The following is a 14,391-nucleotide window of genomic DNA, read 5'->3' as shown; positions in this document are numbered from 1 at the left end:
CAAGTAGGCTTTCAATCTCAATAGAGACCGCTATTTTGCACTATCCTAGCAGTGAGTATGAATGTCCTCCAAATGGATTGAATGTAGTGTTGGTACGCTACAGTTGGGGTTGACCAATGAGGGTCCAATGATCGTGGGTAAGGATGTTACAATTAGCTCCCTTGTCAATGAGTGCATCAAAGACGTGTCTTTTGGGGAGTCACTGATAAGTGTAGGTAGGAAAGTGCCACCACTTCCTCATCTTCATCTTCAATTTCCATGATGGTGGCCACTCATACCTTGATAGGGTTGGGTTTTCTATGCGAGCTCCTTGCCATCATGCAAATTGGTACTGGGAGCGTGTCACTAGGTTTATCGATTGCCTTAATGGCTTTATTTTACTCCTCACTATCTGAGAATGGCAGATCCATTATGGCTAACACATGCATACAATCTCTCATCCTTAAGACAAGGGATATACTTGGTGAGTGACCCGTATGTCTTTCTAACTTGCACATCACCCTTCAACATGGTTGAGATGGCATCTAAGTCGACAAGCATAGTCTTCCAAGTGTCCATCTCTACCCTTACTACTTCTGTTCGCTTGCCTAAGAAGATAAGGCTGTTGCCCTAGTCTTCTATGACTCATGCATTGCACAGTCAAGTCGGCCTAACAGGATGCCGTAATCCACTCCCTTCATGACAATGATCTTCATAGAAAACTGGACACTTGCAATCTTCAACGGCCAATTCTTTAAAATTTTGAATGGCTTGACTTTCATTCCATTGGCTAGTGTAATATTAAACCTAGTATTCTCGACAAGTGGGTTACCCCAAGCCTGGAGTACTACATAGCTAAGCACACTAACTCTTGCTCTTGTGTCCACGATTCCTTTTCTTGTGGCATCTCCTAATGCTAGGATCAGTAGGACTGCATACGTCTTTGTGCCCTCCCAAAAAGTATTAACGTATAAGGACTTGGGCACTGACTACAATGTCACACTAGGTATTTGAGTTACCGTGTCATGATCATGTAGGTCAGCTGCCCCTTACTCCATTGGTCCTTCCATCCACTGCTTCACTTCTTGCCATATTGTCGAATGTTGCCTAAGCATATCTCCTAATATTAAAGTCACTAGAGTAGTCATTAGCGTTGTAAGAAGCTTGCTAGTTGCTTGCTCTTCCTCTAGTCCAACGTTTCTTGGTTAATGGCCCTGACCGATTTTCTCGCCCATAGCATGTAGGCTCTTTTTAAGTGGCATTGCTTGTGGTACAACCGCGTCCCTCGACTTTGGTGGTGGAGGTGAGACCGGTGTGCTTATGCTTGAGTCAAGGGGAGCTACGAAGCTCTACCCCGAGACCTATAGACCGCTTATTGATCAAGCGTTTCAAGTCAAGTGGCCATGGCTACCTCTCACATTGCCGACGCACAATGCCTACCTTACAGGTGTAGTGAGCTTACCTTGCTGCTCGATCGAGTTTCCTCCTCTCTCTTGCACTCCGATAGCTCCAAGATCCTTGCGGCAAGCTTAAGCAACCTCAAGCCCTCTGCGTCAAGCTCCATCCTCCATAGCCGCGCGAGAAAAGAGAAGAGAAGAGAAGATGAGAAGATGAAGAGAGAAGATGGGGAGCTTCTTCTCCACGATCCCTCACTCTCACACACTCACTCCCTCACACTCCCCCAATCCCTCACTCAAGCACAAGCAAGAAGGCAAGAAACAAGAGAAGAAGAAGAAGAAGTTTTGGCCACACACAAGAATGAGCTTCTCATCACTTTTCAACTTTATATACAAAACCCTAAATCCCTTTTTGGACAGTCATCCCCTTATCCCCTTTTTTACATCGCCGGCCGTGGCCTAGGCCCTTTTTCCCATTGTCCTTCTATCTTCCTAGCTTCCCTTCCACCGCCCATCTATATTTACAAATTGCACGAGTGAGAGCCCGGTGCTCCTTAAATTAAATCACGATGTGCTTGCGCTCTTTTACAAAAGTATTGACTTGCACTTTTCCTTGTGCACCTTTCTCCCTTATTTAGGACTTTTCTGTGCTTCTTGTGTTTCTAGATTTTCTTTGTGCGCATTTGTCTTCAGTTTCACTTTGCCTTGGCCTTTGTCTTCTGCTTTAGCTTTTCTAGATTTTCCACCTTGTTCGTCTACCAATTAACATTACCCCCCTCCTAGACGAGTGCCCGTCCCATGGCACTCACCGTCATAGGTAGCAGGCTTTGGCATGCACTAAAGATGTGGGTGGAAGAGACATCGATGGTTGTCGTGGAGGAGTGTTGGTGGTGGCGTGGAGGAAGGTCGTTGGGGGCACGTTGGTGGCCTACGTGGCTGGTGGTAGGGTTGTTGGATTTGGTGGTAGGGCTGTTCTTTGTTGGGGATTGCACTAATGGCCAGCACAAGTGTTGGTTTGTTGGGGATTCTACACATGACGATTCTTGGCGGGCTTGCAGGATTATCAAGGATAAGAATTCAGAATTGGGTGTCGATGAAGAGCAAATGACACTTTCATTGGAGTCATCAATACCTGCAATTGAAAACCTCTCATAGGTGGTCTCTCCCTAGGGGTAGTGCTAATCTTCTCTATCGTGCACAAGACATAGTTCAATTAGTTGGGGAGACAGGTCAAATTCTAAGCAAGCTGAGAGTATTGACATGCACTTAAGGACCAAAACTGTGTATATATTTTGGTGCAAATATTATGTGAGTACTCGTGCATACTTAGATATTACATAGTTACAAGACCGCGGGCTGGTTTCTCGTAACAATGTGTGGATGAAGCAAAGTGGTCCATGTTGAGAAGAAGTACACGTGAAGGTGTATGAGACATCCTTTGCATTGTGACTGCACGACGTAGTATAATTGAACACAGGGACACCGCACTTTCGGTAGCTGGGAGCTATTGGACTTACTTGACGAGGACGGTGTACTTTTCATGGCCATTCGTGCGGTGCTTACCACAATTGATTGCAATGGTATTAAGGCAGAGTGCAAGAGGGAATCGTGTGAATGGGTTAGGGTGACAGGTCTAACCATAGGCGAGGCAAGCTCCCTAGGTATTGTTAGAAATGCGGGATCTAGAGCATGACATAACCGGAAGCTATGGAGGATGGAAGGAGAAGTGTAGACTCATGATGGAATGGACACTGTTTGTTACACAAGTGAATTAGGTTCCAAGATTGAGACTTGGACTCATAAACACAATCTTGTGTATGTGGACAATGACATTAACACTTTACTGAAATGAAAAGAGTACTATCATTGCATTAAGAAAGGAAGCAAGTACAATGCTTTATAGGAAAGTAGGAAACTGCAGTAGGCACCATTGTGCATATGGGATAAGTTAGCCTGCATATCCTTGACCCTGAGACTCCATACAAAGAGGCTGCTTGAGTGTGATTGCTGATTCTCAACACCCCTCCTCAATCACAACTAGGAAAGGCACAAAGTGTGTAGAGGCTGTAATGAGAACCACCTGCAAAGTGTGGGCATACCACAGACATGGCAAAAACACCAGAGGCTGTCGCAGAAAAAGCTAAGTGTGGGTACCATAAACATGGTGGACATCCAGAGGCTGTAACAGGGGCCTCACAAAGTGTACAGGGACTGTAATGCCAAGTTACATAAGGAGTTTACAAAGCTTATGGCAGGAAGCATTAGGGCAAGGAAAATACAAGGCTATTAAAACAGTCTATCAGAATTATGAGAGTACAAGGACTGATGAGTCTTGTCCTTCCGATCCTGGTGGTCTTCATCTTCTTCTTCCTTTGCTTCATTTTCTTCTTCTTCTTTGACTGCGACTAGATAGGCCTTTTGGGATCTCTTTCTTGCGTGGCAGAACTTCTCGGTGTGCCCGGTCCTTTTGCAGAAGTCACAAAAGAGCTGATCTTTCTTGCCTTTGTACCTGTTGCCAACATATAATGCATGCTCATCTCTAGAGGTACTTGGTTCTTCTTTAGTTTTTAGCTTCTTTTCTTCTTCTAACAGTGATGCCTGGATATCAACAAGTTTAGGATTTGGCATGTTGATTAAAGTTGTTGATACGTTATTATATTCAGGAGGCAAGCTCTTAAGTAGAACACCGATGCAAACATCTTCATCCATTTTAATGTTTATTCCTGCAAGTTGGGTTAGGAGTCCTTCCATGTAATTGAGATGTGTGGCAAGTGATGTGCTGGACTTCATTTCAAGCCTGAAGAATTCAATCAGGAGACCATACTTTGATGATTTAGATTGTGCACCGAACAGGGTGTCAAGTCTTTTCCATGTATCCTGTGAGGTCTCACAGTTATCCACATGATGGATATAACTGTCGTCTAGCTCCAATTTGATAATGGCCTGGGCTCTGTCATCATTCTTTTGCCAAGTACTTGCAAGGTCCGCGTCCCTCGGTTTCTTCTCTTTGCCATTTGTGATGGCCCAGAGACCCTTCTTCATCAGGATGAGCTTGATGCGGGTTTGCCAAGTGTGGAATCCGACTCCTTTGAATCGAGCATTTGGCGAGTCTTTGCCCATGTTAGATTTACGGGAACAGTAGCAAATCAACTTCAGACTTTATTAGATTTGAGCAACAGAAGAATTGATTGAGAGACACAAGTGCTAAAAAACACTAACTGAGTGTCAATGAATACCAAATCTGCAAAAGTCTTTTACTCCAAGTGATCTTCCCCTTCTTGATTTGATGCTGATGTCTTCAGATCTGAGTGACAGTACTTTAACGAACTTCAGAGAGTATTGCTCAGTGATTAAAATCACTGTTGATAACTTCAGTGAGAGAAACAGTGAAAAATGTCAAGATTTTGAAGCTTTTGGCTATGGTGGAATTAGGGTTTCTGAGACAGGGGCCTGGTTTTTTGCTGATTGCAGGAGCTACAGTGCATCATTTTCAAAACTTTTTACATATCTAGGAAGCTTATGTCATGGGCTACCAAAGCCCCATGGAGATTGTCAACATCGTGGTCAGTATGCAGCGTGCAGGTGCCACGAACAGAATCGGCGCAGATCTGGACAGCGAGGTCGAATTTGAGCAATGCTGGAGCTGTAGATCATCAATGTTGGTGTTTAAAGTGACAGGGAGCTGCGCCCTGAGCCAAGGAACATTTCTCCAGAAGAAATCGTGTTGAAATTCTGCCTGGTTGAAGAGTTATGGAAGCTCCAAGCAAGGTAGGTCCTGTCTGGCTATGGCAGACACAGAACAGAGATTGGGGATTTTCACAATGCTGAGCTCCAGATGGTCCAATGTCCTGGATTGATGTGATACAGGGAAGCTTTATGAGTTGAGGAATACTTTTCCAGAAGGAAGCTCCAAGAGATTTGACCTGTGGAGTGAGATATAAGCAGTTCAATCTGACAAGGTGCTGCTGGCTATGGCTGCCATGGAAGCTTCAGTGAGAGTAGAGTTGAGAAAAGAAGTCATACACTGACACTGAGCTGGATGGAGGTTCAGAAGAATCAAGAGAGGCTGGAGAAGCAATGCCATGCCCAACTGGGCTCTGATACCATGTTAGAAATGCGGGATCTAGAGCATGACATAACCGGAAGCTATGGAGGATGGAAGGAGAAGTGTAGACTCATGATGGAATGGACACTGTTTGTTACACAAGTGAATTAGGTTCCAAGATTGAGACTTGGACTCATAAACACAATCTTGTGTATGTGGACAATGACATTAACACTTTACTGAAATGAAAAGAGTACTATCATTGCATTAAGAAAGGAAGCAAGTACAATGCTTTATAGGAAAGTAGGAAACTGCAGTAGGCACCATTGTGCATATGGGATAAGTTAGCCTGCATATCCTTGACCCTGAGACTCCATACAAAGAGGCTGCTTGAGTGTGATTGCTGATTCTCAACAGGTATGTCCTGCCCTCGATGTGCCTTGAACAATTGTGGGTGATGTTAAGGGGCTAAGGGACTAGGGACAAAGCCAGCCGACGAAGGTCACTGGACATACCTAATTTGAGGACCCCTAGGTGTTGTGCTGTGATCGTGGGTGCTTCGTATCTTTTAGTTTTTTTTTTTCTCTTTCGTTTCTTTTTCTTGTGTTTTTTTTTTACCTGCATGAGTAAAACCATTGCAATATGTTGAGGCTATCCACCTTTTAAAGGGTTGGGAAATGTCAAGCTTCAAAGGCTCAAGAAATGGAGATTACAGTGATGATTGTGTCCTAGCCTCGTTGTTAGAGAAGCAGTCATTGAGATGGGGAGATACACTTGAGATATTGCAACCCTCTTTGGAACGTGCGATGTTGGTATAATTGGAGTAACAGCTGCCATGAGTGCCCGGCGTAGAGTGTAGCCCAGAAAGAGGAAGTGGTTAAGATCATGCTTTGGGCCATGTGACGTGGACACTCTCACGGGTGATCTTTGCTTTCGGCAGTGTGGCTTTGTCGCAGCTCTTTGTGGGGTCGGTGGACTTGTGGTGACTTGGGCATAGAACACTTTCGCACAAAGACCTACATCATCCTGCATCCACTTGTCACTTCATGAGAGTACATGCATGACATATGCCATAACTATAATAAACTAGTGCAACGCAAGGAGATATCACTTTTTTGAATTCCATGGTGTTGACTTAGATACTTATAACCTACGCTTGATTAGCTTTTTCGGTTGCTAAAGACGTGAAATATATTAAACACATATATGAAAAGTTTGTACAATTGGGGAACATGTCAGCACTTAACCATTTAAAGACAAAAAGTCATGGCCAGGTAGCATTTGATAAGCCTTTTTTACAAGATGGGGCTAATCTATTTGTATGAGGCGAGGCGAGTCTGGGTGGTCAGGCGACTGAGCCTGTGCTGGTGAGGGGCTCTTGTGAGGCTGGGCGGGGAAAATGTCAGCTGGGACCCAGATGGTGTAGTCCTTGGCCGCAATTGTCTCCAGAATGCTTTTAAACAATGCGTCAAATTCATGCTTGTCTCGAGCTGCCCTCTCCTCTTTTGAGCACCTAGTGCCCGAACGTCTAGTGGGAGCCTGCACGACCGGTGTTGCCATGCCCCATGTGCTCCCTTGAGCTTCTATTTCCCTGGCCTTGGTATTTTTTGGCCTATGTCAAGGGCGGTGTTGCTTGGGGCCTCGTTTCTTTGCATACCTTTTAAGGGTAGGTACGTAGCATTCCGACAAAGGAGCTTATGCTACATGCTCCCTTCGACGACGGCGGATAGCATCCTTGCAAGCCAACTGCACTGGGTGCTCCGTGTCAGCTACCGTAGGGGGACTTGTAAAATGCGAACCAAGGATTAGGCCTTGAGGCAGGATAAAACTATTCGCATGGAAGGGATTATACAGTGGGTTATCAAGCGCATATGATGAGGAGGGAAGAGGTGAGGCATGTAGTGTTTGTTGTAGAGGGATGGCCCCCATGATGATGTTTGTTTTGCCTCCAGCCATTAGCAGATCTTGGCTTATGCTAAGTTACGTGGACTGGTTGTCATGGAGTGGGGTAGGGCTCATCCTCGGAAGGATAGACAAGAAAGGGGGAAAGGTGTATAGAAAGGGACAATACCCTGTCTACACCATCAGAGATGTTGGTCAAGGCTTCCTATGGTAGTAATGAGGGTTGCATGCCCTCCACCTGGAGGCAGGAATGGTCACACAACTTCTAAATGTGTGGTGAGAGGAGGACCTGAGGAGCTTAGCCTATTGAACCCAACTCTTCTCCCTGTGCTTGACTATCATTGCTTGTGTGTGTTGATATTGTCTATACAAGGTCACAAAATTCATTGTATATTTATGTACATACTTACGAATCCATGTCACTTCACGAGGATAAAAGCCAATTGTAGAACTCCAGATTGTACTGGAGTGTGGCACACGCATTTAGTACTCATGGAAGCTTACTCAATACTGATAGATATTTTGCAACATCGAGTAGCATGGAACCTTGTCCAAGTCTACTGGCAACATGTAACTCCTCCTCAATGAGAACCTTATTAGACAAAGAGTTCTCTTGGCTAGTTTCAGCTAAGTCCATACCCGAATGGCAGGCAGCACTCGAAAGGAAGTTGGTGCCACATAAGTTGGGTCTCTTTGAGACCACCATTTGGCCAATCGCTCCTCTGAGACTATCATGATCTAGGCTCCTAGTTCGGCCATTGCAATGCGATTTTCAAACCAACATTGTTCAAATTGACTTCAACCCTCTGATTGTCGTTTTAATTGCTCTATCTCTAAGAGATTTGGTTGGCAGAGCACATCATTGAATGTTACAGTTAAGTGTAGTTCGTCCGCTTCCTCATCAGAGGTGAGTTGCATGCGTTCATGCAGGAGCCTATTATAGTACTCATCAAGATGTTCTTGCTCTTCCCAAGATAAGGGAAATGGCAAGTATTCTTCAAGCTGCTCTTTAGGGAATGCGCCCATGTCTGCCAGGACATAGACACGTGCGAACACTTTGAGCTTAGCATCCAACTCGGTTAAGCATTCTGCGACACTTCTATGTTCAACGAGGGCTTGCTCGGTTACTATCTCATGCAAGGTCTAGGAGTTTGCCTAGGCTTTAGCATAGCTGGGGGCTCAGGCCTAGACGAGCAAGATTGGTCAACGCTAGGATTTCTTATGTTCTTGGGGTTTCCATGTTTCTCCTGAGGCTTTGTTATTGCGTCATGGTTCTCCTTAGATGTGACTGGTATAAATTTGTCACCCTATTGTGACAGCGTTGTATCCACTCTTGATTGGTCAATGCGAGTTCTGTTATCGGTGGATTGAGTGTTGCAAGCAACCATTGATGGTAATGACTGCTTTGATTTTTCAGAGCACACAGATGTGTCTGAGGTTTCACCGCTATTAGGAGAGGCATCAATGGGGTCATTGGTGGACGGACTCGATGTTTTATTCCTCAACTCTCCAGCGCTCTTAGTGTCAATGTTCTTGGGGTCCACAACCACCTGTAACTGCTGTTGTTTTTGTTGTTTTCTCCTCTTTTTCTTGGTCAGTGAAGGTGCATCTCTCAATGACTCAGGACCCTGGACTAGGTCAACCGTTGATGTGCATGGTTGGGCCTCAGCATTCTCTTTCTCTAGTGTGTCCTTATGGGACATAGCTGTGGCCTGCTGAATAGCCTGGCTAGGTTATGAGGGTACAACTGCCTCCCTTTTCGGAGTGTCTAGCTCTTCCCTTCTGTTTAACTCCTTTAGCTAGACTTTAGGCACTTTGGAAGTGCTGGTGTTGTCAATGAAGTTGGTTGTGACACCTCCTCTCCATAGGTAAACTACTAAGGACACGTTCCGCAAGGGGCATTATCACGGCCAAGGGCTGTGATTGCTGTGATCCTTGATTGAAAGTAGTAGTAGCTAGTTCAGTGGACTTGCTACTATTGGTGGATTGCGGTGTCAAGTCCTTAGGTCGATTGGAAGTGGTTGTGTCTTTTGTTGCCCTTAGAGCAGTCACTTGCATAGATCGAGCATCAATTGAGCTAGCCACGATGGATTGCACAGGCATATCCTTAGGTTGAGAGCTAAGGGTGGTGTCGTGTCCTACCTCTTGGACATTTGGAAGCTTTAATGTAGGTAGAGATTGGGATTGAGTAGCCGCACTTGACAACTATTGTGCTTCCTGTGTCCATTTAGGGGAAGAGGGTGTAAGAGACTTGGGACTCCTAAGCGGCTTTGACACTGGCTGGGAGATTTGCTCGTGGTGGCTATTAGATGATTTTGCTATTTGCTTTGTTGAGCATTTAACCTTTCCATGAGCAATGCTGTGCCTATGATGCCTGCTATCCTCTTGGGGGATCAAAGGCTCCTTGGGCACTAGTGGCTTTTGCGTATCCTCATTCATTACATCTGATATCTGCTTGTCAAGCACCCTAGGCTGAGGATCTACCCTCCGATTGGTCCCATTTGGTTTCTTGATTTCGACCATGAGGGGCTCGGTCACTCCACTGTTGTTGACTCGAGACTTGGCTTTTCATTTAGATCTCCTTCTATGCTTCTTTGCTCTTGATATGATCTGGCCTTCAGTCGACAAGGGAGGTTTAGGAAGGGGTTTTTGCACCCAAATCCATCGATTACCTACGTAATACCCTTGAGCACGTAGCAATGCTTTGGATATCCATCGTGGAGTTGTGCTGACCTCCATCAATGCCTTTGTCTATAAGGCTTGGGCTTCTTTTGGGGTCTCCTATGATATTTGTAAGTCCAAAGCCTATCCTTGGCATTGTCTCCTGACCTTCTTGTTTCAAGCATGGCCTCACTCACTGGTTCTCTTTGTTCACCATGCGCTTGTACCAACTCTTTCAACAAGTCCTTGCTCTCATTACTAGGCTTGCTTGGCATGTCGAAATATTCATTGTCTTTCCCTCAAGGTTTAATGAGGTCACCCTTGCTAAAGGTTGCGATTATCCTCACACCCGATAGTGTCAAGTGTATCCTCTGTGCTACATAATCGGCCTCACACTTGGTCGTCCTTTTGAAGGGTCTTCCTAGGAGGGTTTCCTTTCCGCAATTAGCACTATTTGGAGGAACATGAAATTGGATAGGCAAGCCTTCAGTTTCAATTGTCGCAAGGATTTTGCACATCCCTATAAGTGCTTGTGGGTGTCCCCCGTAAGGACTAAGAGTTGCATTAGTCCGTGTGAGCTCTGGTTGGCCTAGTAGGGTCCATGCTTCATAGGTCAAGATATTAAAATCTGCTCCTTCATCAATCAAAGCATCGACAGTGTGCTCTCTTTTCACGGTGAGTTTGACCCTAAGATAAGCATACGGTACTATGTCTTCATCTTCCGGGTCTTGGCTTATAAATTTAAGCCTTCTAAAAAATGTCCTTAAGTCCCCAACTGCACAACCAGATGTGTATTCTCCACTAATGTCTTGGATCGTCTATGCAATGCTATTCAAGGTGCATCTATTTTCAGGACTGAGATATCTAATCATCCTCGCAATTGTAGCTTGAGGTTGTTGCCTTCCGCTTTGACTAGATGTAGTCCGAATGCAACACATACCTGTTTTTGCAGCGTGGCCTTTTTGCCCTCATTGGCTAGATTGGCCCATTGAGGTTCTAGGGTCTCTGTTTGTCTTTGTTCGAGCATGGGATTTTGGTTGTTATTTTGTAAGTGAGAATCTATGCTTGTGCAAAGCCCTTACTACACTAGGATCTAATTTGGAGGACATGTTGCTGCGTGTGTTTACTCTCAGCCTACTTGGGGGAGGTGCGGAGGGAGAGCCCCCTCTGTAAGAGGTCCGGGGGGCATTCCCCCCAGCCCACAGGGCCGTTACGGTAAATTCCATGTGCAATTTGAAGGACCGTTTATAGCCAAGTTTTGAACTACTTGCTCTAGATTTCAATCTCGTGATAGATCTATGATGTGCTTTTGGCTCTATGGGGTCTCTAGTTGGTTTCAAAATCTACCGGTTAGAATTTTGAAAAAATCCAAATTCGGCCCAACAGGTCCGAATTGCAGGGGCCAAATGCCCAATTCAGCCCGTCCGAATGGTCGAGGGCCGAGTGAGAAAATGCCAAATACAACTGGGCCGAATGTCAAATTCGGCCAGTCCAAATGTGGTTATCCAAGGGCCGATTGGCTGAGGGCCAAGTCGGGTGTGCCAAGGGCTGAATGTCAACTTGTCCGGGTGGGGTTGGGCCGAATGAGTGATTCGGCCCTAGGCCAAGGGCTGAATACAGGACGGGGCCGAGTGTCGATTCTGGGACCCGGCCCAGAATCGGCAAATCTCCGTCACTTGGACGAGCTGAGTGTGACGTGATTTTTGTCGAACTCCACAAAATTCGTCGCGCCAAGCGATCAAGGCCTTTCTACTAGTTGAGCATCTCCAGATCCAAGCTACTCATACGGGGGAAGGTGTGGAATTACCTGTGGTGGACAAAGAACTCCTCAATGTCAAGATCGAAGTAGATCCACGCAATGAAGCTTTCTCTCCCTCTCTCCAACTCTCCTAAAACCCTGCAATGCAAAATGTGGTCTTCCTTGCCACTCCCGGCACCTTATCACCCTGTCCAGGCCTGTACTCACCTTAGTCTTGCTCCCCTCACTAGTATTTATCCCAAATTTTCATTTTTTTTCCCTTCTTTTCCCTATTTCAACCTGTTATATAGCAACAGAAAACCCTACTGCGTGCTCCAATGTTTTACTCCTATCCTTCCTAAATGCAAGAAAAAATCATAAGGGAAATACCTACACTACTCCAACATTCTTTTCCAAGTCCAAAAACCAAAAATCTACTTACTAAGGAGATCGAATACCTCTTCAAACTCCCTCACTTTCTACCTATCTATCTCAAGCACAGGTTCGGGGAAAATCCTACTTCAATACTCGATTCGAAGCGTGCAAGCGCTTAAGGCTTGAATCCGTTGGTCCCGGCAACGGAACCAAAATGTGGGAGCTCTCGCTCAACCACCAAGACCCATGGACCACTTATTGCTTCAAGCGTTCCAAGCCAAGCATTAATGGCTTCAAGCGTTCCAAGCCAAGCACTAATGGCTTCAAGCGTTCCAAGCCAAGCACTAATGGCTACCTCTCACATAGCCGATGCACCATCCATCTCTATGGGTGTAGTGAGCTTACCTCCATGCCAGATCGAGTTACCTCCTCTCCCGAGTACTCTTATAGCTCCACGATCCAAGTGCAAGCTTCAAGGGAGCTCCATCCTCAAGCTCCCCACTCCAAGCTCCATTGCCGCAAGCAAGACAAGAGAAGAGAAGAGAAGAGAAGAAGAGAGGAGAAGATGGAGAGCTTCTCCTCCCCAATCCCTCACCCTCACACACTCACTCCCTCACACTCTCACACTCTCTCTCTTAAGCACAAGCTCAAGCAAGCAAGAACAAGAAGAATAAGAATAAGAGGAGAGCCACTTTTGGCCACACACAAGAATGAGCTTCTCATTCACTTTTCAACTTTATATACAAAACCCTAAATCCCTTTTGGGCGGTCATCCCCTTATCCCCTTTTTTACATGGCTGACCGTGGCCTAGGCCCTTTTTCCCATTGTCCTCTTATCTTCCTAGCTTTCTTCCTACCGCTCATCTACCTTTACAATTTGTGCGGGCGGCGCTCTTTAAAATAACTCCTGGTGCGCCTTGTGCTCTTTTACAAGAGTATTAACTTGCGCTTCTCTTGTGCGCCTTTCTCCTTGATTTAGGACTTTTCTACACTTCTTGTGTTTCCAGATTCTTCTTGGCGCACCTTCACCTTTTGTTTTGCTTTTTCCTTGGCCTTGTCTTTTGCTTCAGAATTTTTGGATTTTTCACCTTTGTTCGTTTTAGGGTTATCACCTAACCCCCTAGCCTATTTTTCTTACTCACTTCACGCTTAGGGCCCCTCAAGGGCAAGACTTCCGGACCTGTCTCCCTAAACCATGCACCACACCTACAACGATGTACAAACTGAGTCCTCAAGTGTGGGACAACACCCAAGCTTTTTCCCATGGTTCAAACCAACTCTCCCAGTTCCACTCATACAAGCACAATGCACCACACGGTAAGGTAGACACACCCCCAAATATAGCGCACCTTCTTTTCTTTTCATGTAAATACAAATGCTACAACCCACCAACTTCAAAGGCCTCATCATCCACTCAATTCACTCTCGTCTCCCAAGGCCGATCCCCATGAAACCTTATCACCATCGACTTTCACGACCACCATTGCACAACATGTCACCATGCAGCTGAAACAGAGCAGAGAAAGCCCAAGTCAAAAAGTGAATGAAGAATCTCATTCTACCTAGGTAGGAACAGTGGAGGAAAAGGCAAGCTCAAAGAAAATAAAGGAGAGCACCAAAGATTCTCCAAAGGAAAAGGCTCTCTCAAGGATGACGCAATGTAATTCATTTTATAAGAATGTTGAGTTTCCTCCTGTGGCAATGGTAACACTTGCACGAACATAGGTGAAGGGATAAGGAAACTTGAAGGGAATAAGAAAAAGCCATGTTAAGCTCACATCGTAGCAACCTCGGAGGGCAAGAGGAGGGATCCGTCCAACACCATTGTCAATTTCAAAAATGGATCCATCCATCTACTATTCTCCAAGACATTTCAAGGGCCGATCCATCCAACACCATTCCACACAAGGGCTTGTGTACAAACTCAAAAAATCCATCCGGCTACGCCCATCCCACCCTCAAACTACTGCCCACCAGTGCCATCGGACTAGCACTCATCTAGGAGGGGGGTAATGCTAACCTCAAAACAAGAAAAAAGTAGGAAAAGTGAAGAAGCACAAGTTGGGAGCTAAAAGAGGCAACTAGAAGGAAATTAGACACAACGGAAGAAGCAGGAAGGCACAAGGCAAAGGCAAAATTGCATTTTTAAATGTAAGTCGCCCCTAAAACTCTTTGCAAAAGAGCACCAAGCTCCCTCCTGTGCAAATTGTAAAGGTAGATGGGAAGTAGGAAGGAAGCTAGAAAGATAGGAGGACAATGGGAAAGAGGGCCTGGGCCATAGCTGGCCATGTAAA

Source organism: Lygodium microphyllum, chromosome 19 (assembly GCF_053477565.2).
Source record: "Lygodium microphyllum isolate KBCC chromosome 19, Lygodium_microphyllum_v1.1.10, whole genome shotgun sequence".
In the NCBI taxonomy this organism is placed as follows: domain Eukaryota; kingdom Viridiplantae; phylum Streptophyta; class Polypodiopsida; order Schizaeales; family Lygodiaceae; genus Lygodium; species Lygodium microphyllum.
This window is presented reverse-complemented; position numbering follows the sequence as displayed.